Genomic DNA, 16,670 nt, shown 5'->3' on the forward strand with positions numbered 1-16,670 from the left:
TAAATATACAAGTATATCCTTGTAAATAATTTAAACAGTACAAAAATATAGCGTAAGATGAAAATCAAACTTCTCTTTAGAATCCACTAGAGTAAATGACTTTTTTTTTTTTTTACACAATTTGGTGATTACCCTTTACCCATCCTGTGTGTGTGTGTGTGTGTGTGTGTGTGTGTGTGTGATTTACCAATATTGTTTATGGAGATGTTTATGTCACTGGATTCTAATGCATATAGTTATTTTAATAGCTTTGTAGTATTTATTATATTAATATATTATTTATTTAGCCAGTCTCCTATTGAGAGACTTTGTTTCTATATTGTTAACATAGACAGTACTAATACTGTCTATAGCACATCTTTACATATGGAGAAATTTTTGATTTTTATTTTCTTAGAATTAAGTCATATAAAAGGATGGATGAGTCAAAACACAGGTGAGACATTTATACTTTTCTTTTAAGAAAACAGACATCTTTAATCTTTCCACCAATTTCTTCTTCCCTTTTTTTTATATTTGTTTTTAAATAACAGGGCTTCTGATAGACTCAGGTGGGAGTCACAAGGTTGCCTTTAGCCCAGTATAATAAGTTAAATACGGTTCCTTAAACAAGACTTAATTTTAAATGATAGTTTTTAATTATTATAATAATGTCAAAAACTCATACTGTTCTCTACAGATTAGTGCCTTTGTTGTTGGCAACATAATCAGTGCAAAATTAACAGGCTGGCTGGGGCAAACATCTGTCTTCCAGATTTATTTAAAAAAAAAAATCAGCCTAAGAGTTGCTGTTGCTGATTATGCATACCAGCTCATATGCTCTATCTCGCGTGCATTATCTCAGCCACAGGCAGCATGCCAACACGCCGCACTGTGCGTGAGTGATCCTGCTGTCGGCAGACCTTGTATTCTAGGGCATCTGACACCATCGAAGCCCAGTTAAGAGCAAAAACCAAGTTGTGTCTTGACAGGCGAGGCATTAGTTACAAAAGATTGTCCACGCCTTCTGTGGCTAATTTATTCATTTAGTCCCAGGACTCATTACTCCCTAATTGCAGCTGCTCCTGTAAATGTTGGTCTCTTGTTGCCTGACAGTCCAATCGCTTCTCATTGTTTGTACTGATTTTTTTCTCAGAAATTGTAGGTCAGCTGACTCCAAAGTCCAATAACACATCATAATGACTCATTTTCTACAAGAGGGCTTACAGAGAATTTATTGCCCTATATACATTACTGCCTATGCCATTTTTTCTTCTGCACAACAGAATGTGACCTCTTAAAAAGGAAGAGAATTAAATAAATCATCTTGTATGATATTTATGTGCTCAGAATACTTCTTTATGATGCGAATGTGCAATAGCCATTTTTGCCTGTAGTTAATCATAATGAGTTTGACTTTTGCAGAAATGTCCATTTTCTTTAAATGACTTTGCACACATCAACTTGCTCCACTCGAATGGGCTTTTTTAGACTTAGGAGATCAAAACACATTAATAGAGTATATAATTTCTCATGCCTTTATTTAGTAACTACAGTTTGACCCTCTAATTGTATCCATTGGGATGAAATTAATCCCCACAGTTTCTCAGTAGAGAGTGATGACATTTTTAAGTTCAAATATTACAGTGTTCTAAAACTAACAAAGACCTTATATAACACCTTAAATAGAAGGATAATAGTAATAATAATAATTTATTAAATGATCACTGTATTCTAGGCACTGTGCTAAGGACTTTATTTGCATTTATTTATTTAGTCCTTACAACATACTTTTGCTCTTGGTCTTAAAATAATCCCTATTTTATGGAGATACTTTGCCTAAGGATTTGAATCCAGATCCATGTAATTCCCAAACTTGATAGCATTTCTTCTCATTCTGCTTTGACTTCCTATGTGCCAGATACTCTACTGAGTAGAGTATTATTCCATTTAATAATTTCTTCTCTCTTCCTCTCTCCTTCTCCCCTCTTCTTCCTACTCTTGTTCTTCTTCCTCCTTCTCTTCTTCTCACTATTACATAATGTGATAAGGGGAGGAAGTATAGAATTGGAAATTTTGAAGTATATTCAGAGGTCATGTAATTCTAGGTTGGTATTTTTCTTTCAAAATAAGATTATTTTCTTTATTTTTATTTTTTAAAGATTTTATTTATTTATTCATGAGAAACACACACAGAGAGAGAGAGAGAGAGAGAGTGGCAGAGACACAGGCAGAGGGAGAAGCAGGCTTCATGCAGGGAGCCTGACGTGGGACTCGATCCTGGGTCTCCAGGATCAGGCCCTAGGCTGTAAGCGGCGCTAAACTGCTGAGCCACAGGGGTTGCCCTATTTTCTTTATTTTATATAAGATGTGCTACACACAAGAATTGGCAGTGGTTCCTTATTTTAATTTTAGTGGCAGTGATGGACTGAAAGAGAAGAAAGAAGGAATGGAGGGAACAAAAGAGAGAGGATCTGACTTTTCCATGACTGTCATGCGTTTAGTACTCATGTAAAACTGTGTGGATGTTGGCTGATGGAGGCAGAGATCACAAAATCCTAAATTTTTTTTATTAAGTTCAGTTGTAGTTACTTGGGCTTATATAGGATATGAGCCATTTAAGAGTATCTACAAGTCACAGACTGTGCTGAGACTTTTATGCCCCTAAATGAATATAGTCTGGGAGTGGTTTAGGGAGACTCTGGTCTGACTATTACACCAGTTGTAGTAAAAGATAAAAAAATAATTGTTCTTATTTCTAAACTTGTGCTTAAATACCCTGTAGATAATCACTCTCATTATGATCAATGAAACCAACATCCATACGTACATACATACCTTTGCACGTACATACGCACATGTCCATGCCTACATATACACACATACACATGTATAATATTGCCCAGTTAGTTGACATCTCAGGAAATAAATGTTATTGGCTCCTAAAGCCTTGGTAGATAATAAGCAAAGATGCAGAGCTAATTGGATCACGTGCAGTTCTAAACTTCAGGTATACTTAAATGACCAACTTTTAACTACAGTTAGTGAAAAAATGGATGTGAGGGGCACCTGGCTCCAGCATTTGTCAGCCCACTGATCAGCAGGGTTGACTTGGCCGATCCTGTTGGCTAGGTGGTGTGCCCTTCCTCACGATCTGTGTGTAACCCTCCTGAAGCCGCATGCTAGGCCAAAGAGAGGTTGGATCTTCAGTCACGGTGTCTGAGTAGCTGTGCTCCCCCGCTGGAAGCTGCAAACCAACTCTTAAGTTCCATTTGTAGGAGAAGATAGAGTGGTCAAGCTTCAGAGACCGCGGACACATCCCAAGGAGGCACTGCATGTGGCAATCATCTTTGAAATCGATAGATACGTAGAGACGGAGAGAGTTCGGGAGAAAGGAGGAGAAAGAGTGAAGCAGGACATGGTGTACAGTTAAAAGACAAGACGTCTTACTCATTTTTAAAAAGAGAGAGAGAGAGAGAGGCCGAGGCATCATGAGAGTGGGAAGGTAAGACCTGGAGGCCAACTGAGTTTCCTGAGTAGAATACAAACAACTTGCAACAGCTCTCTTAGAATGTTGATGCTTCAGAAACATTCTAGATGTTTATTGTAGTCACTGTTACTCGTTTGCCCTCAGACTGTTTACTGGAGCTTCGTAATATTGGGAACGACGTTGCCTTTTGGGAATCTTTCTTTAGGTTCACTGGTGTCCGATGTCGGCCAGTCTTCTGGCCTGGGGGTTCAGGGCTGCTACTGGTGGGGCACTCGGGTGATCAAGTTCCTCTGACACTAAGTGGTAGTCCCTAGTCCTCGGCTGGCCGTTCACTCCCGTGGGCCCCCCGCTCTGGAAGCTGTCAGCGTGTTAGGCAGCAGCGATGGGCCCTCACCGTGGGCCCCCCTTGGGCACCGCGGGCCGCAGCTGCCGCCCCTGAAGGGTCTCAGACGGGCTCTGCGGTTGGAAACAGCGGTTCTCGGCTGCGTGGAGAGAGCACACTGAGTAAATTCTGGAAGGAGGGCCGTTTGAAGACTTAGAGGCAGTTCCTGTCAAGGCAGGCCGGGCCTTTCCTCTGAGCTCCCCCCCGCACATGGGAATTAGCCCTGCCACCTGCCAGGGGCTTACCACATGCATCGCACAGGAGCTGGCCCGTCCAGTTTGTCGTGTTTGTGTGACAGTAGTAATTTCCCACTTCCCCTTGAGTGACAGTGTTGAAAAAGGAAAATAGTGTACGCATTTGAAGAAGCACTGAGCTCCCAGAGCCTCTTCATAGCTTCTACAAATGCAAGATCGTATGGATGGTATGGCTGATGTTTAAAAGCTGGATGATATTGGGGCCCCTGGGGGGCTCGGTGGCTGAGTGCCTGACTTCGGCCCAGAGCCTGAACCCGGGGTCCTGAGATCGAGTCCCACGTCGGGCTCCCTGCATGGAGCCTGCTTCTCCCTCTGCCTGTGTCCCTGCCTCTCTCTCTGTGTGTCCCTCATGAGTAAATAAATAAAATCTTTAAAAAAAAGTTGGATAATATTCAGCTAACATTAACTAGTGAAAGACTAGAGTTGGCCCCGTGTGCCCTCAGTGACGTTAGTCTCTCCTTTTTCTGATTCACGAGGTCTTACCTGTTCAAGTACCATGGGAGGAAGTGTTTTGATTTACATATTAAATCCTGATTCAGTCACTTTAGTTCTTTCCTTATGCTTCATATGACAAAGCCATTCCGTTACATTTAGTTCTCATTATTAGAGAGGGGGGAAGATCTTCTAGGCCTATCTCTTTGCAAGGAGCTGGGTTTTTCTCTGTATGATATATGAGGGTGGTGAAAGAAAGAGGGGTTGGAGGTAGAAACAGCAGTGATGAAGATTTTGGATATCATTTTTTACCCCATTTTTGATTAGAGAATAAACAATTTGACCATGTTTATAAAGACAGTGAGTAATGAAAGGAAATTATTGGGTTATCGAGAACGTATGCAAACAAATAAGCAGTATTCAGTGAGAGACAAAACTTGAATTGTGTCCTATCAGTGATTAGAACAGTGTGTTAAATATGCTTAAAACAAGTATTTTAAATGGTTAAATTATTATATAAACTGATTAAAACTATTCAGTATCTGTTTCCTTTGTAATGCTTAGTGATTCTAATATTGTTGTTTGTTAAGTAAAATATATATTAGGTTTTTGATTTTTGAGAGTCTCTTTGTTTACTTTTTCTGATTCTGGCATTCCCATACTACAAAACAAATTTTATGTATATTTTATATATATATAAAGATTAAGATTTATTTGTTTGACAGAGAGGGAAAGAGGGAGAGAGAGAACACAAGCAAGGGAAGTGGCAGGCAGAGAGAGGGGCAGAAGCAGGTTCCTCCAGGAGCAGGGAGCCCGATGTAGGGCTCGGTCCCAGGACCATGGGATCTGTAGCATGTTTATATGTCCCAAAAGTTGTACAAGCTTTACTTATTGGATTTCAAGAATTTTACCAGGATATGCCTAGGTGAGGATCATTTCTGATCCATTCATTGTACTCTGTGAAGCCATTCTGATCTTTAGACTCAGGTCTTTTTCCAACTCAGGTGCTCTTCTTTCTAGGATATGTTTAGTTTATACTCTATAGTCTTAAAATATTTTAGTATTTGCATGGTAGGTTGGTTGCCTGGATCTCTTCTCCACATCTTTTAGCTTTTCTTTTATTAGCATTTCTTTGTTTTTTCTTCAGTTTGAACTTGCATTTGAGCTTTCAGGCTCCTAATTCAGGTATCCATAATGATTACCCTCTCTTTTAACTCATCTGCTCAATTTTTTTGTTCATGGAAACCCATGATTTTATTTTATGTTACTCCCTGCACTTATTTATTTATCTTTTAAAGATTTTTTTTTTAATTTTTAGGGGGAAAACAAGTGTGCAAGCATGGGGGGAGGGGCAGAGGGAAAGAATCGCAAGCGGACTCCCCGTTGAGCCTGGAACCCAACACAGAGTTTGATCTCATGACCCTGAAATCATGGACTGAGCCGAAATCAAGAGTCAGGCACTTAATCGACTGAGCCACCGGGGTGGCTTCTGCATTTATTTTATTATTTTTCATGAGCTCATCTTTCTTCTTTATATGCTCTGTTTCACTAAAGTCTGTTCTGATCATTTTACTTGATCTTCTCTCTGGACTTAACATTTTTTTTATCTGTGCCTCCTAGGTTTGTGGTCTAGTGATTGAAATAAAGCTAATGCAAGAATCCCACGGGGATTGAAAGACAAAGAATTCTTTGGGTCCATGTTATAACAGAGTTTTTAATCAGTTCCCTTGTTTAGAGTCTCCCTGCATATTCTGAACCTCAAGAGCAAGGAAAATTCACTTCACTCAACTAATTTCCTTCGTATGTGTGTGTGTGTGTTTTCAAATTGGTTCTAATTTAAAAATAATTTCAAGATAATTTTAAACTTACACAAAAGTTGCAAGATCAGTAACAAAAAATGCAGTTGTATCATTCACCCATATTTCCCTAAAGTGCTTTATCACACCCACACAAAGAACAAGTTGCAGAAATTCTCCTTCATGGCTTTTTGAGGTCTTAGAATGTCACGGGGGACAACATCCAACTTGGGGTAAGGGTGAGGGCAGCATAGATGCTAAATTCCGACTCTTCCTGAATCTTCTATTTTAAGTTCTCATATGAGGTGTCTGTACAACTTCCAGTACATATTTACCCCATTGGGGAAAGAGGCTCTGTATTAATTTTTTCCTCTTGGATCTTATTATGGGCTGATTTGTGTGCTTCCTCAAATTCATTTGTTAGAGACCAGCTCCCAGTTCCTCAGAATGTGACTGTTTTTCCATAGGATGTTTATTTATTTATTTACTTATTTATTGAGAGCAAACAAGCATGCAGATGAGTAGGCATACACGGGACGGGGCAGAGGGAGTGGGAGAGAGAATCTTAGGCAGGTTCCACGCTCAGCATGGAGCCCGAGGTGGGGCTCCATCTTCTGACTCTGAGATCAGGACCTGAGCTGAAATCAAGAGTAGGATGCTTAACTGATTCAGCCACCTACGCATCCCAAAGATAGGATCTTTAAAGAGGTAATTAAGCTGAAGGGTGGTCATTAGGGTGGGCCATCATCCAATAGGGCTGGTGTCCTTAGGAGGAGAGGTTAGGACACAGATGAGCACACAGAGGGAAGATCATCTAAAGACACAAGGGCAATATGATATGGCTGTCTACAAATCAAGGAGGGAGGCCTCAGAAGAAACCAACCATGCTGACAATTTGTATTCAAACTTCTAGCATCTAGAAGAGTCATACTTGGTTATAGCAGCCCTAGCAAATAAATGCAAATCTCAATAGATCTAGTGATCCAGAGGTAATGGACTTTTTTATAGAAAGGTAATAAGCTTAAAAACCCAGAGCAGAAGAGATAAAAAACTATTCGTCCCCCGCCCCCCCCGCCCCCCCCCCCAGGTAATATGAAGCAGAATGATGGAGTACAGGGTGCTGAAGCCTTTATCACTTAGACTTGCTCTGAATCTTCACATTATCAAGGGTGTAATGATGAATAAGTTTATCTCCTGCATTTCTGTACCATATTAAAATGTCATTATTACTGCTGCTAGGTTGATTGGACATTTGAATCAGGAGAGAAGTCCTATTGTTTGAAGTTGCAAAATAAAATAGATGATTATTTTTTATTTGTATTTAAATACAAATCAAGTAAATTAAGTAGTGTTCTAATATTTTTTGAAGAAAAAGTTGACATGCAAAAGTTGGAACAAAATATTTGTCTCAGGAGCTATAGGATCGCCAATAGTTAGCATACCTCACTCAAGTTAAATTTCTTTGCAATACTTCCTACATATTTTTGATATTCATTACATTTATTTGGTATGCTGACTACGGGAACAACTAAGACTTTTTTTTTTGCCAAAAGTCTCATTATCTTGGTATTTGGAAGGGTTGGATGAAAACAATATTCCCTGGCTTTCTCACATTCTCTAATGACCCAGCACATACGGCTGACTGGAAGAATAAATGCTTTTAGTATTTTGAACACAAGTATAATTCCTTTAGTGTCTATAAAAAATTAATGAAGACAAATATAACTTTATTTTTTTTCTTCAATTTTTATTTAAGCTAAGATGGCAACTGTATAACAAATAGAAAAAAAAATAAAATCAAGCAAGCCAAAAGTATTTACCAGTCTGTAGTGGCAACCTTTGGTACTTTGAGATTCAGATAGAAAAGAAACCAAACATTAAGATTAAAAATGTAATGGCTTCGATGTTATTCATTCATCTGATTTCTTTAGAATGGTATTATTTCTTTCATAAAAGCATGGGATATAATAAAAATAATTGAAAAGGGTATTTATTACTTTACTTAATGTATTTAAACAATTGGTAGACATCTTTGACCCAATATATACTATAGTTTTGTTTTTTATTTATTATTTATTATTTTACAGTAATATGCATTGTTTGATTTACAAAATATACAGGTTTGATATAAGAAGTTTGAGAATGAGAAAAAAGTTTAAATCCTATCATCTGGAGATAGTCATGATTTATATTTTTGGTGTATATCATCATTCCATTAATTCTGTAAAAATGTTTACTTTAAAAGTTAGATTATGCCAATATAGTTTGTCTGCATGTACATTCATGAATCAGACTCTTGCTTTATAAATATCTCAAATTTATTGTCTCAGTGAATCTTCACAATGATCATTTTAGAGAGAAGTTATCTGAAACTCAGATAAATATATATTTCAAAATCATAAGATATTTTAAACTATTTATTTATTTGAAAGAGCGAGAGCGAGAGAGAGAGAGCAAGCACATGGGACAGTGGGAGAAGGAGAGAAAATTTCAAGCAGACTCCATGCTGAGCTGAATCCCACGACCCTCAGATCATGACCTGAGCCAAAACCAAGTGCCACCGAGGCACCCCCAAAGTCATAGCATTAATTAGTGGTAGAGTTAGGACCATTTGAAACTGGTCACCACTGATGCTTTGGGTCTTAAAAGTTATGTCGTATCATTTTCCTAACATACCACCACAATTCCCACATTTTCCTGTATTACTGACTATTCCTTTATAAAATGCTTTTTGTAGTTGTCTAAACTATCTTTTGGACATGACATAGTTTACTTAACATTCCCCTGTCAGTAGACAATTAGGTTTGATTTATGTTTTTCTATATGTAAGTAGTGCTGGGGTACACATTCTTGGAGATAGTTATTGCCCAAATCGTCGATGATTCCTATAAATAAATTATATGGGTTAGATGCCATAGAGTTGAGAGTGTGCACATTTCAGGTCTTTTTATTACTTATCCTCAGATTGAGCTCTGAAAGTTTGTGCCACCATTTGAGTGTACCCATTTTTCATTGGATATTACCATTAGAAATATATAGTGACTACATAAATGAAAATTTTATCATTAATTACAATATTCTTTATGATATGAATTACCAAAACCCTGAAAATCTAGAGTTTTAATAATGGGCACAATTATATGAAAATTTCGCTTTTCCATAGAGTTTAAATGTCCATGGAACATTCTTTTTCTTAAGAAAGAAATTTTAAATATATTCTCGTTGTAGAATATATTTGTATATAATTTATCAAATACAATGTACAATTTAATGCAGACATTCCTCATTTATGTAAATAGAAACTTATTAAAAAAGTATTAGGATATGAAATTTTTGAAAATTAGATACCAGTTTTTTTTTTCTTTTTTTGTCATCTAATATGGAAGTGTAAATAAATGAAACCCTATTAGGCTACTCTCAGTAACTCTGTTTTTTCATTATGTATAATTGGGACAACAAGTAACATTTTGTAGTACATATAAAATATTTGCATATTTAGATTCATTAAACTAAGAAAATATTTACCAAAGTAATCACATAACAAACCTTCCTTTAGCTATTCACTTTCCTACTCTTGCAACTTTTATGCAGTAATAAAGAAATTGCAATCTGTAAATTTAAATTGCAATGTAAAATTAATTAAATTTGGATGTTATTTATCACCTTATTTTTTTTTGTAAAATGTAAGTTTGAAAGTTGCCATCAACTCTTTTTTATAACCATTAACATTAGTAATCCAGATACTAGGTCCTTATTACTATATTGAAATATTTTAGCTCTGTTTTGAAAGAGAGATTATATGAATGTAATGTAATTTTAACTTTAGGGAGTATATTATATATTTATATTATCTATAACGTTTTTTAGTATCACTTAATAATTGCTCTTAGTAGAAAAAAAAGTGGATAGTGTCCATACGGAAGGTAGAAATAATTACTGCAGGGCAGCCCAGGTGGCTCAGCGGTTTAGTGCTGCCTTCAGCCCAGGGCGTCATCCTGGAGACCAGGGATTGAGTCCCGCGTCGGGCTCCCTGTGTGGAACCTGCCTGTGTCTCTCTCTCTCTCTCTGTGTATCTCTCATGAATAAATAAATAAAATCTTTAAAAAAGGAAAAAAAAAAAAGAAATAATCACTGCAAAAAACTGCCTTTCTTGCATAATTATGATGGCTAAAGCAAGCAAAACACTAATGCTTCCCCCCCCCCCCCCACACACACACACATATTCTGGATAAAACTCTAGTTTTATATGAATTGGTGTTTTCAATTTTGTTTTATGTGGACAACATGATCTGTATGGGAAATCACAGAAGAGCCATGTTCCCATTTACTTCTATACAAAATATTATTCATTTAGAATTAACTCTGTATTTCTATCAAGGCTTGTCAGCCCTTGTATGATCTGTTTTGTCTTTTCCTCTTTGATTTCATTTTATTTCTATAGACCTCTCAAAATGCTTCAGCTCTTGAGCCTTCTTTATCGTCATTCTCTTGTAAGAATATTTGCATGTTCTGTTTCCTTTCCCAGGTCAGTGCTTCGTCTTCATTCCTTAGATCTCAGTGTGAAGGTCAGTTGATTAAAATAGACGGTTTGACTGTATTGTTTGAATCAGAACTACCCCACTCCCCAAATTGTTTTTCTGAGTTACAGACTCCTATATTATCTTTACAGTGGTGATAACAAACTGATATTAAGTTTTTGTTCATTTATGACTTTGTCTCCTTAAGTGTGAATGTCCATAGATGCCCATTTCAGTTCCTGTTCTTTATGTTTGCCTTACACAGTGCCTGATATACTGGGACTGTTCAAAGAATATTTACGAGTAAAAAAGTCACTTACTGATTAAAATATAGCTCTGTTTCCCTAATGGTCTTTCTAATACTTCTTGTTTTGTTGTAATCCTATTCACTTAGGGCTTTAAAAATGATTTTGAATCACGTTTATTTGCTTGCTGCTCATATAATAATAAAACTGAAAGTTGCAATGAAATAATAGTGAGGACACATTGAAATCATATAGTTATATTATACTTTTTACAAGAAACAATCTGCTTTTGTTTCTGAGAACACAAAAAATGCAGAAAAAAGAAAAGGAAATAGAAGAACCAACTTTAACATAACCTCTCAAAAAAAAAAAGACAATCAACTACAACTACTCGGAATAGTTTGATATGAGATCAACTTTTATATTTTTCTTTAATGTCTATATCATGTCTATATGATACAGAGAGAAATTATTTTTTTCCAGTTCACCATGTTGAATAAAAGTGATTTGGCATTTACCATGGTTTTTCTTATTAATTAAGTTGTGCCTACTTTAGCTTACACTATTATAAAAACCATTTGTGGGAGCCTTCCTTTTAAATAAATTCTGTAGTGTGATTGAACTACAAATATGAAATTTAAAATAAAGCAAGGGGAACTAATTCATGAGTTCTAGTTTCCAGTTTGACATAAAGACAGAAGATACTGTCATCCAGACATTAGAGAGTTATTATAGAAATGAATGGAAAACTTGGATTTTGGCAACTCCTGAAATATATAAGCAAGAAAGGAAACCAGTGGAACCTCAAAGGACATAACATTACAGTAGTATTAACCTTGAGTAGCAACTATAGTTATAGACCTTTTCTTTAGTAAGTATTTGTAAATACAGGAATAAAAGATGGGAATGTCCCTGTGGGAATGTCCACATTGTCCTTGCATTCCCAGTTCATAGAAAATATTTATGTGATACAGCTTTTTAGAGCTATTACTTATTAGAACATTTAAATAATTCATACCAAATGTCATTTAGTAATTCTAATTAACATTTATGTTCTGCAATAGCTGCAAATATTTCTTTATGTCCAATTGAAGGGTTTTTAAACATTTTCTAATTATTCATGCATTTCACAATATATTTTTTAATGCATTTAAGAAGGAAAGTTTATTTTATTTTATTTTTTTTTAATTTAAACCTCAGTTGCACCCTTACCCTACTTGATTCTAATTAAAACTACCCTTTGGCAAAAAATTCTACTTCTAATATATCCATAGTACAAGAGAAATTGTAAAACATTATGGTTGGGTCTCATTTGGTAATAAGGTTGTTTATGGTGAATGCATACATAATTATTTTTAAGATTACTTATTACTCCTTCTGTTACATAGCAGCAAAATTCTTTATTACTGGCCTCCAGCACCTTAAATAAAATACATTCCTGAGAGGTAACGCTATGTAGAATGAGCTGAACAAAGCCATAAGTCACAGATATTAGTGAAGACCAGAGCTAGATTAAAAAGGCTAAAGGTAATCTTAGAAATAAATGTAGCCACTATATCTTAGAAGTATTTGATTTTTTTATAGGCCCCTCCTTATTCTTTAATTACAGTAAGACTTCTGTACATCTTCATTTCTTTTGAAAATAAATGTTGACCTTACTTGGGGTTTGCTAATCTTCTAAATACTGCACATTCTTTCTGTTATGCTACAGCTTTTACAATAAGGAGTATTGTATTTAATTAGATAAAGTTACGTGTGGAAAACAAGTGATAGGTTATTTTTCAAATCTGCTTCCCCCCAAATTAAATGGGGGATGGTATTTTTATTCAGTATTAGCTGTCAGAAGACATTTATGTCATATTGATTATCAAGGATGTTGTCATACTATTGAATGGAGTAATGCATCTAATACAGTTTTCTTAAGTGAATAAACACAGTATCCTAGACCTTGAAATATAAAATGATCTTTGCATATCAGTCTTCAACTACATGTGCAAATCCTTTTGCTGTCAAGTGTTAGCATTTTATTTATTGGATATAGACTATTAGCCAGGCATATAGATATTAGAGATACAAGAATTCATATTCACATTTATATACAGTTGATCAGGATCCTATACAAGATGTGAAACCGTGAGAACATACAAGGTACAATGACAATATATAGGAGGAATGATTCATTCTACCTTGTTGGGGTTGGGATGGGGTCAGGCAATGCTATAGCTGCATTGTAAACCAGTATATACTGAAGTGAATAAGAGTTTGACGGCTTATAAAAGAAACATTCTTGTAAAAATAAAATATACAGTTAGGTCTCATAGGTCTAAGTTCCTCTCAGTTCATCAGAATCCTCCCTGCTACTCCAAGAAGGTTTCTAATGATGTGTCTTTCTGCTAATTAATTGTGGTAGCTCAAAGCTTCGTCTCCTGTAACTGCTTTAGCTCCTAAGGCTGCGAAAGTGTAGCTTGACACATTGAGCAGACTGATTGTGATGTCACCAGTGCTCTGAGATGTTAACCCCATTTTAAAAGGGTCACTTAGAGAAACAGCTCTTCCTGTTCAATATCTGCATGTTAACATAGTAATCTCACATTTCCCCCTATCCTTTAGTTATATTGTCACAAAGTTGTCCTGTGTGATAGTAGTGAGTCATTTATGTTCATCATACACTGAATAGTACGACCTGCTAGATTTTGAAATTATCCATCCAATTACAGTGTCTGAGTCCGAGCACAGTCGAGACATATATATGTATATTTTTCCTTTCTGGACAGGCGAAGGAGTAGGTGGGCCAGGTGCTCTTGTTACTGAGATTGAATAGATGAATCTTTTCTCCTCTGATATTTGTTCCTTGCTGTAATGAGGAACATTTTACATTCAGTTATAAATTTTTTTTCTTTATAGGATACTTGAGGAAATGGCAAAGAGAGTATTAGAAATACATATTTTTCTTCCCAAATAATGATGTCTTGTGTTTTACTTCCTTTCCTGAAGGATTTTGTGCAACTGATAATTAGGCGGCAAGGCTTCCTTCTGTTGCCTGTTTAATTTAGCATGCAAAATAGCATGCAAAAATTTAGCAAAATATTGATAACTCTAAGTCTCTGTATACTTGTTATCTTCAGCTGATATGTTTTGGACTGATTTAATTTTTTTTGTTCTTTTCTTAATTAGATTTTTATAAAGTGAATATATCATCTTGTAAAAACAAAGTAGAACTGTTTTAGCAATATGAAATGTAGCTGGAAAATATACAGTTAAAAAATTAGCTCCAAATTTATTAGTGTAATCCCCTTATGAAGTTTCAGAAAAGTAGTATTGATAGTTTTTAGACTTTAGATTAGATTTTGTTGTGTATGGCTGGGCTGCGCTTCAGGGATACAACTACTCTGCATCTGAGTAATCATTTGTTTTGTTACAAGGGATTTCACTGTAATTATTTTAAGCATACTAGATTCCTTGACTTCTGAAATAGGCTTTTAATAATCAGGAGATTGTTAATGATACAATTTGTTATTAACCTTTAGTCAGTCTTTTCAGTTTTAAATATATTTCTCTCCTAAGAATTAAAACACTTCATCTCAAAGTACAAAAAGTCATATTTATGTTGCGTCAGAAAATCCAATTATAATAAAAATGAATGATGAGTCAGGCCACCTTATATAAACTTCAAGTGTGAGTAACTCTGAATTCCTAGATTCAAGAGAAAAAGACCTGGGATAAAGGAGCTTGATATCAAGTTAAAATTATTTTTATCATGCTTCTATGTTGTAGCTAACTCACATCAAACAAAAAAAAATCTTTTAATTTTATATAGCAAACACAAAGTATTTTATTATTGGTTTTAATAAGTTCTTTCTAATAGTAAAAAGTAAATTTCCTAGTATATTTAACCGTATCAAAATATAGCTCTTATAGTTTATGTTGCTGTTGAACATAATGGTTTAAAACTACTAGAGTTATGATTAAACATATCTAAACAAGTGTGTTTATCTTTACTTCCTCCTAAAACTCCATTAAAGTAAAATTAAGGAATAATGAGGCTTAAATCTCTGAGGACAAAGATTGTAAGACGAGAAGATAATGCCAGATAAGGGTTGCTAACAAAAGTTGAGTGGAGTGGTCGTTGACTTAGAAGAGCCGAAAGCTAAGTGCCTACATTGGTATGATACCCCATTGAGGAAGAATCCCATTGGTGCTCTGGAAGAGTTTAGAAATTGGAGTCACAGGTGACTGTGAAAGGTTGGGTTCAGGGTAGGACTGAAGACAAAGATTGTTTGAGAATGTTTAGAAGAAGTTTCAATCCCAATCCCTTTCTCACTGATCTCAGCCTTCGTTGTACCTAAGAAGCTCTGGACTCAGAGAAACCAGGAGATATGAAATGTGTCATCACTCTAAAAGAGATATCATCAACCTATAAAAGGAAACTTCAAAGATTAAATGAAGTCTACCTAGGGGAAATTCCTAGATTCCTTCCCTCTTGATCTCATAACTAGAAGTTTTGACACTTTTAATTTCTGAAGATACTGGCCCAAGAGGTGAGTCCTACCGAGATTGACATTTTGGGATTCACTAACAAAATGGCCAGGTCACCAACTGATTACCCTGTGGTAAAGCCACATATCAGAAAGGAAATCCATGCACCAAGAACTTCTAGTGAACTTTTCGATGCCTTACTCTTAAATATGGATAGGCAAAGATTACAAGTATTTGAGGAAGTTTTGAACATAATGAGAAAGTCAAAATAACACACTGGATACAAAGAAGAGAAGGACAAAATCAAAAACAGAGACAACATGAACAGTGCAGGAAACAGGAAAAAATAGAAAAACTAAAAGAAATCATTAGTTAAGAGAGCTTTTATTTTTGAAATAAGATTAGAGTGCTATATCTAATTTAGAGAACATATAAAAATGGATAATGGAAATCAAAACATTAAGTAGATGGAGGGAAGATAAAGTCGAGAACACTTTCCTATGGAAAAAGAAGGCAAAGGAATAGAAAACAAAGTCTTAGAAAATTAGAAAATCAGTCTAGGAGATCCCAAATAAAGTAAGACTTCAAAAGAGAAAGAAAAGAAAGTGGATGGGGAAAAATAGGTATATGTAAGTATGTGTGTGATTTTTTTTTATTATATATTTTTATATACCTCATGAATGCATATCCATGTATTCATATAAATGTTTGTGTATATATATATATCACAATTATATATACAATGTAGAATTTCCTGTAAGGACATGAAACCCAGGTTGATAAGAATCTCTAAGTATGAAATACAAGGAAGAAAAGCATTGGCAAGAGGTTTGAGGATTTTAGAGAGAAGATATTACAGCTCTGGGAGAGAAATAAAGGACACTACACTGGAATGATAGTCAAAAGGCACTTTTCAAAAAACAATCCTGAAAGTTAAAAATGGAAATTACTTTCAAAACTCTGAGGAATGGGCAGCCCGGGTGGCTCAGTGGTTTAGCGCGGCCTTCAGCCCACGGCGAGATCCTGGAGTCCGGGGATCGAGGCCCACGTTGGGCTCCCTGCATGGGGCCTGCTTCTCCCTCTGCTGTGTCTCTGCTTC

General features: G+C 35.7%; 1 protein-coding gene and 1 long non-coding RNA gene across 9 annotated transcripts in view; one reads left to right on the forward strand and one right to left on the reverse strand.

The window, feature by feature from the left end:
* CACNA2D1 (calcium voltage-gated channel auxiliary subunit alpha2delta 1) overlaps positions 1-16,670 on the forward strand; it is a 475,096-nt gene that overhangs the window by 113,963 nt on the left and 344,463 nt on the right. The window lies entirely within an intron of this gene.
* Positions 1,719-3,543, reverse strand: LOC144292900 (uncharacterized). Its single transcript, XR_013360299.1, has 2 exons — positions 3,049-3,543; positions 1,719-2,010 (listed from the first exon to the last, which is right to left on the reverse strand). It is a non-coding gene; the product is annotated as an uncharacterized LOC144292900 (long non-coding RNA).

The sequence above is a fragment of the Canis aureus genome, chromosome 21 (genome assembly GCF_053574225.1).
Source record: "Canis aureus isolate CA01 chromosome 21, VMU_Caureus_v.1.0, whole genome shotgun sequence".
Lineage (NCBI taxonomy): Eukaryota > Metazoa > Chordata > Mammalia > Carnivora > Canidae > Canis > Canis aureus.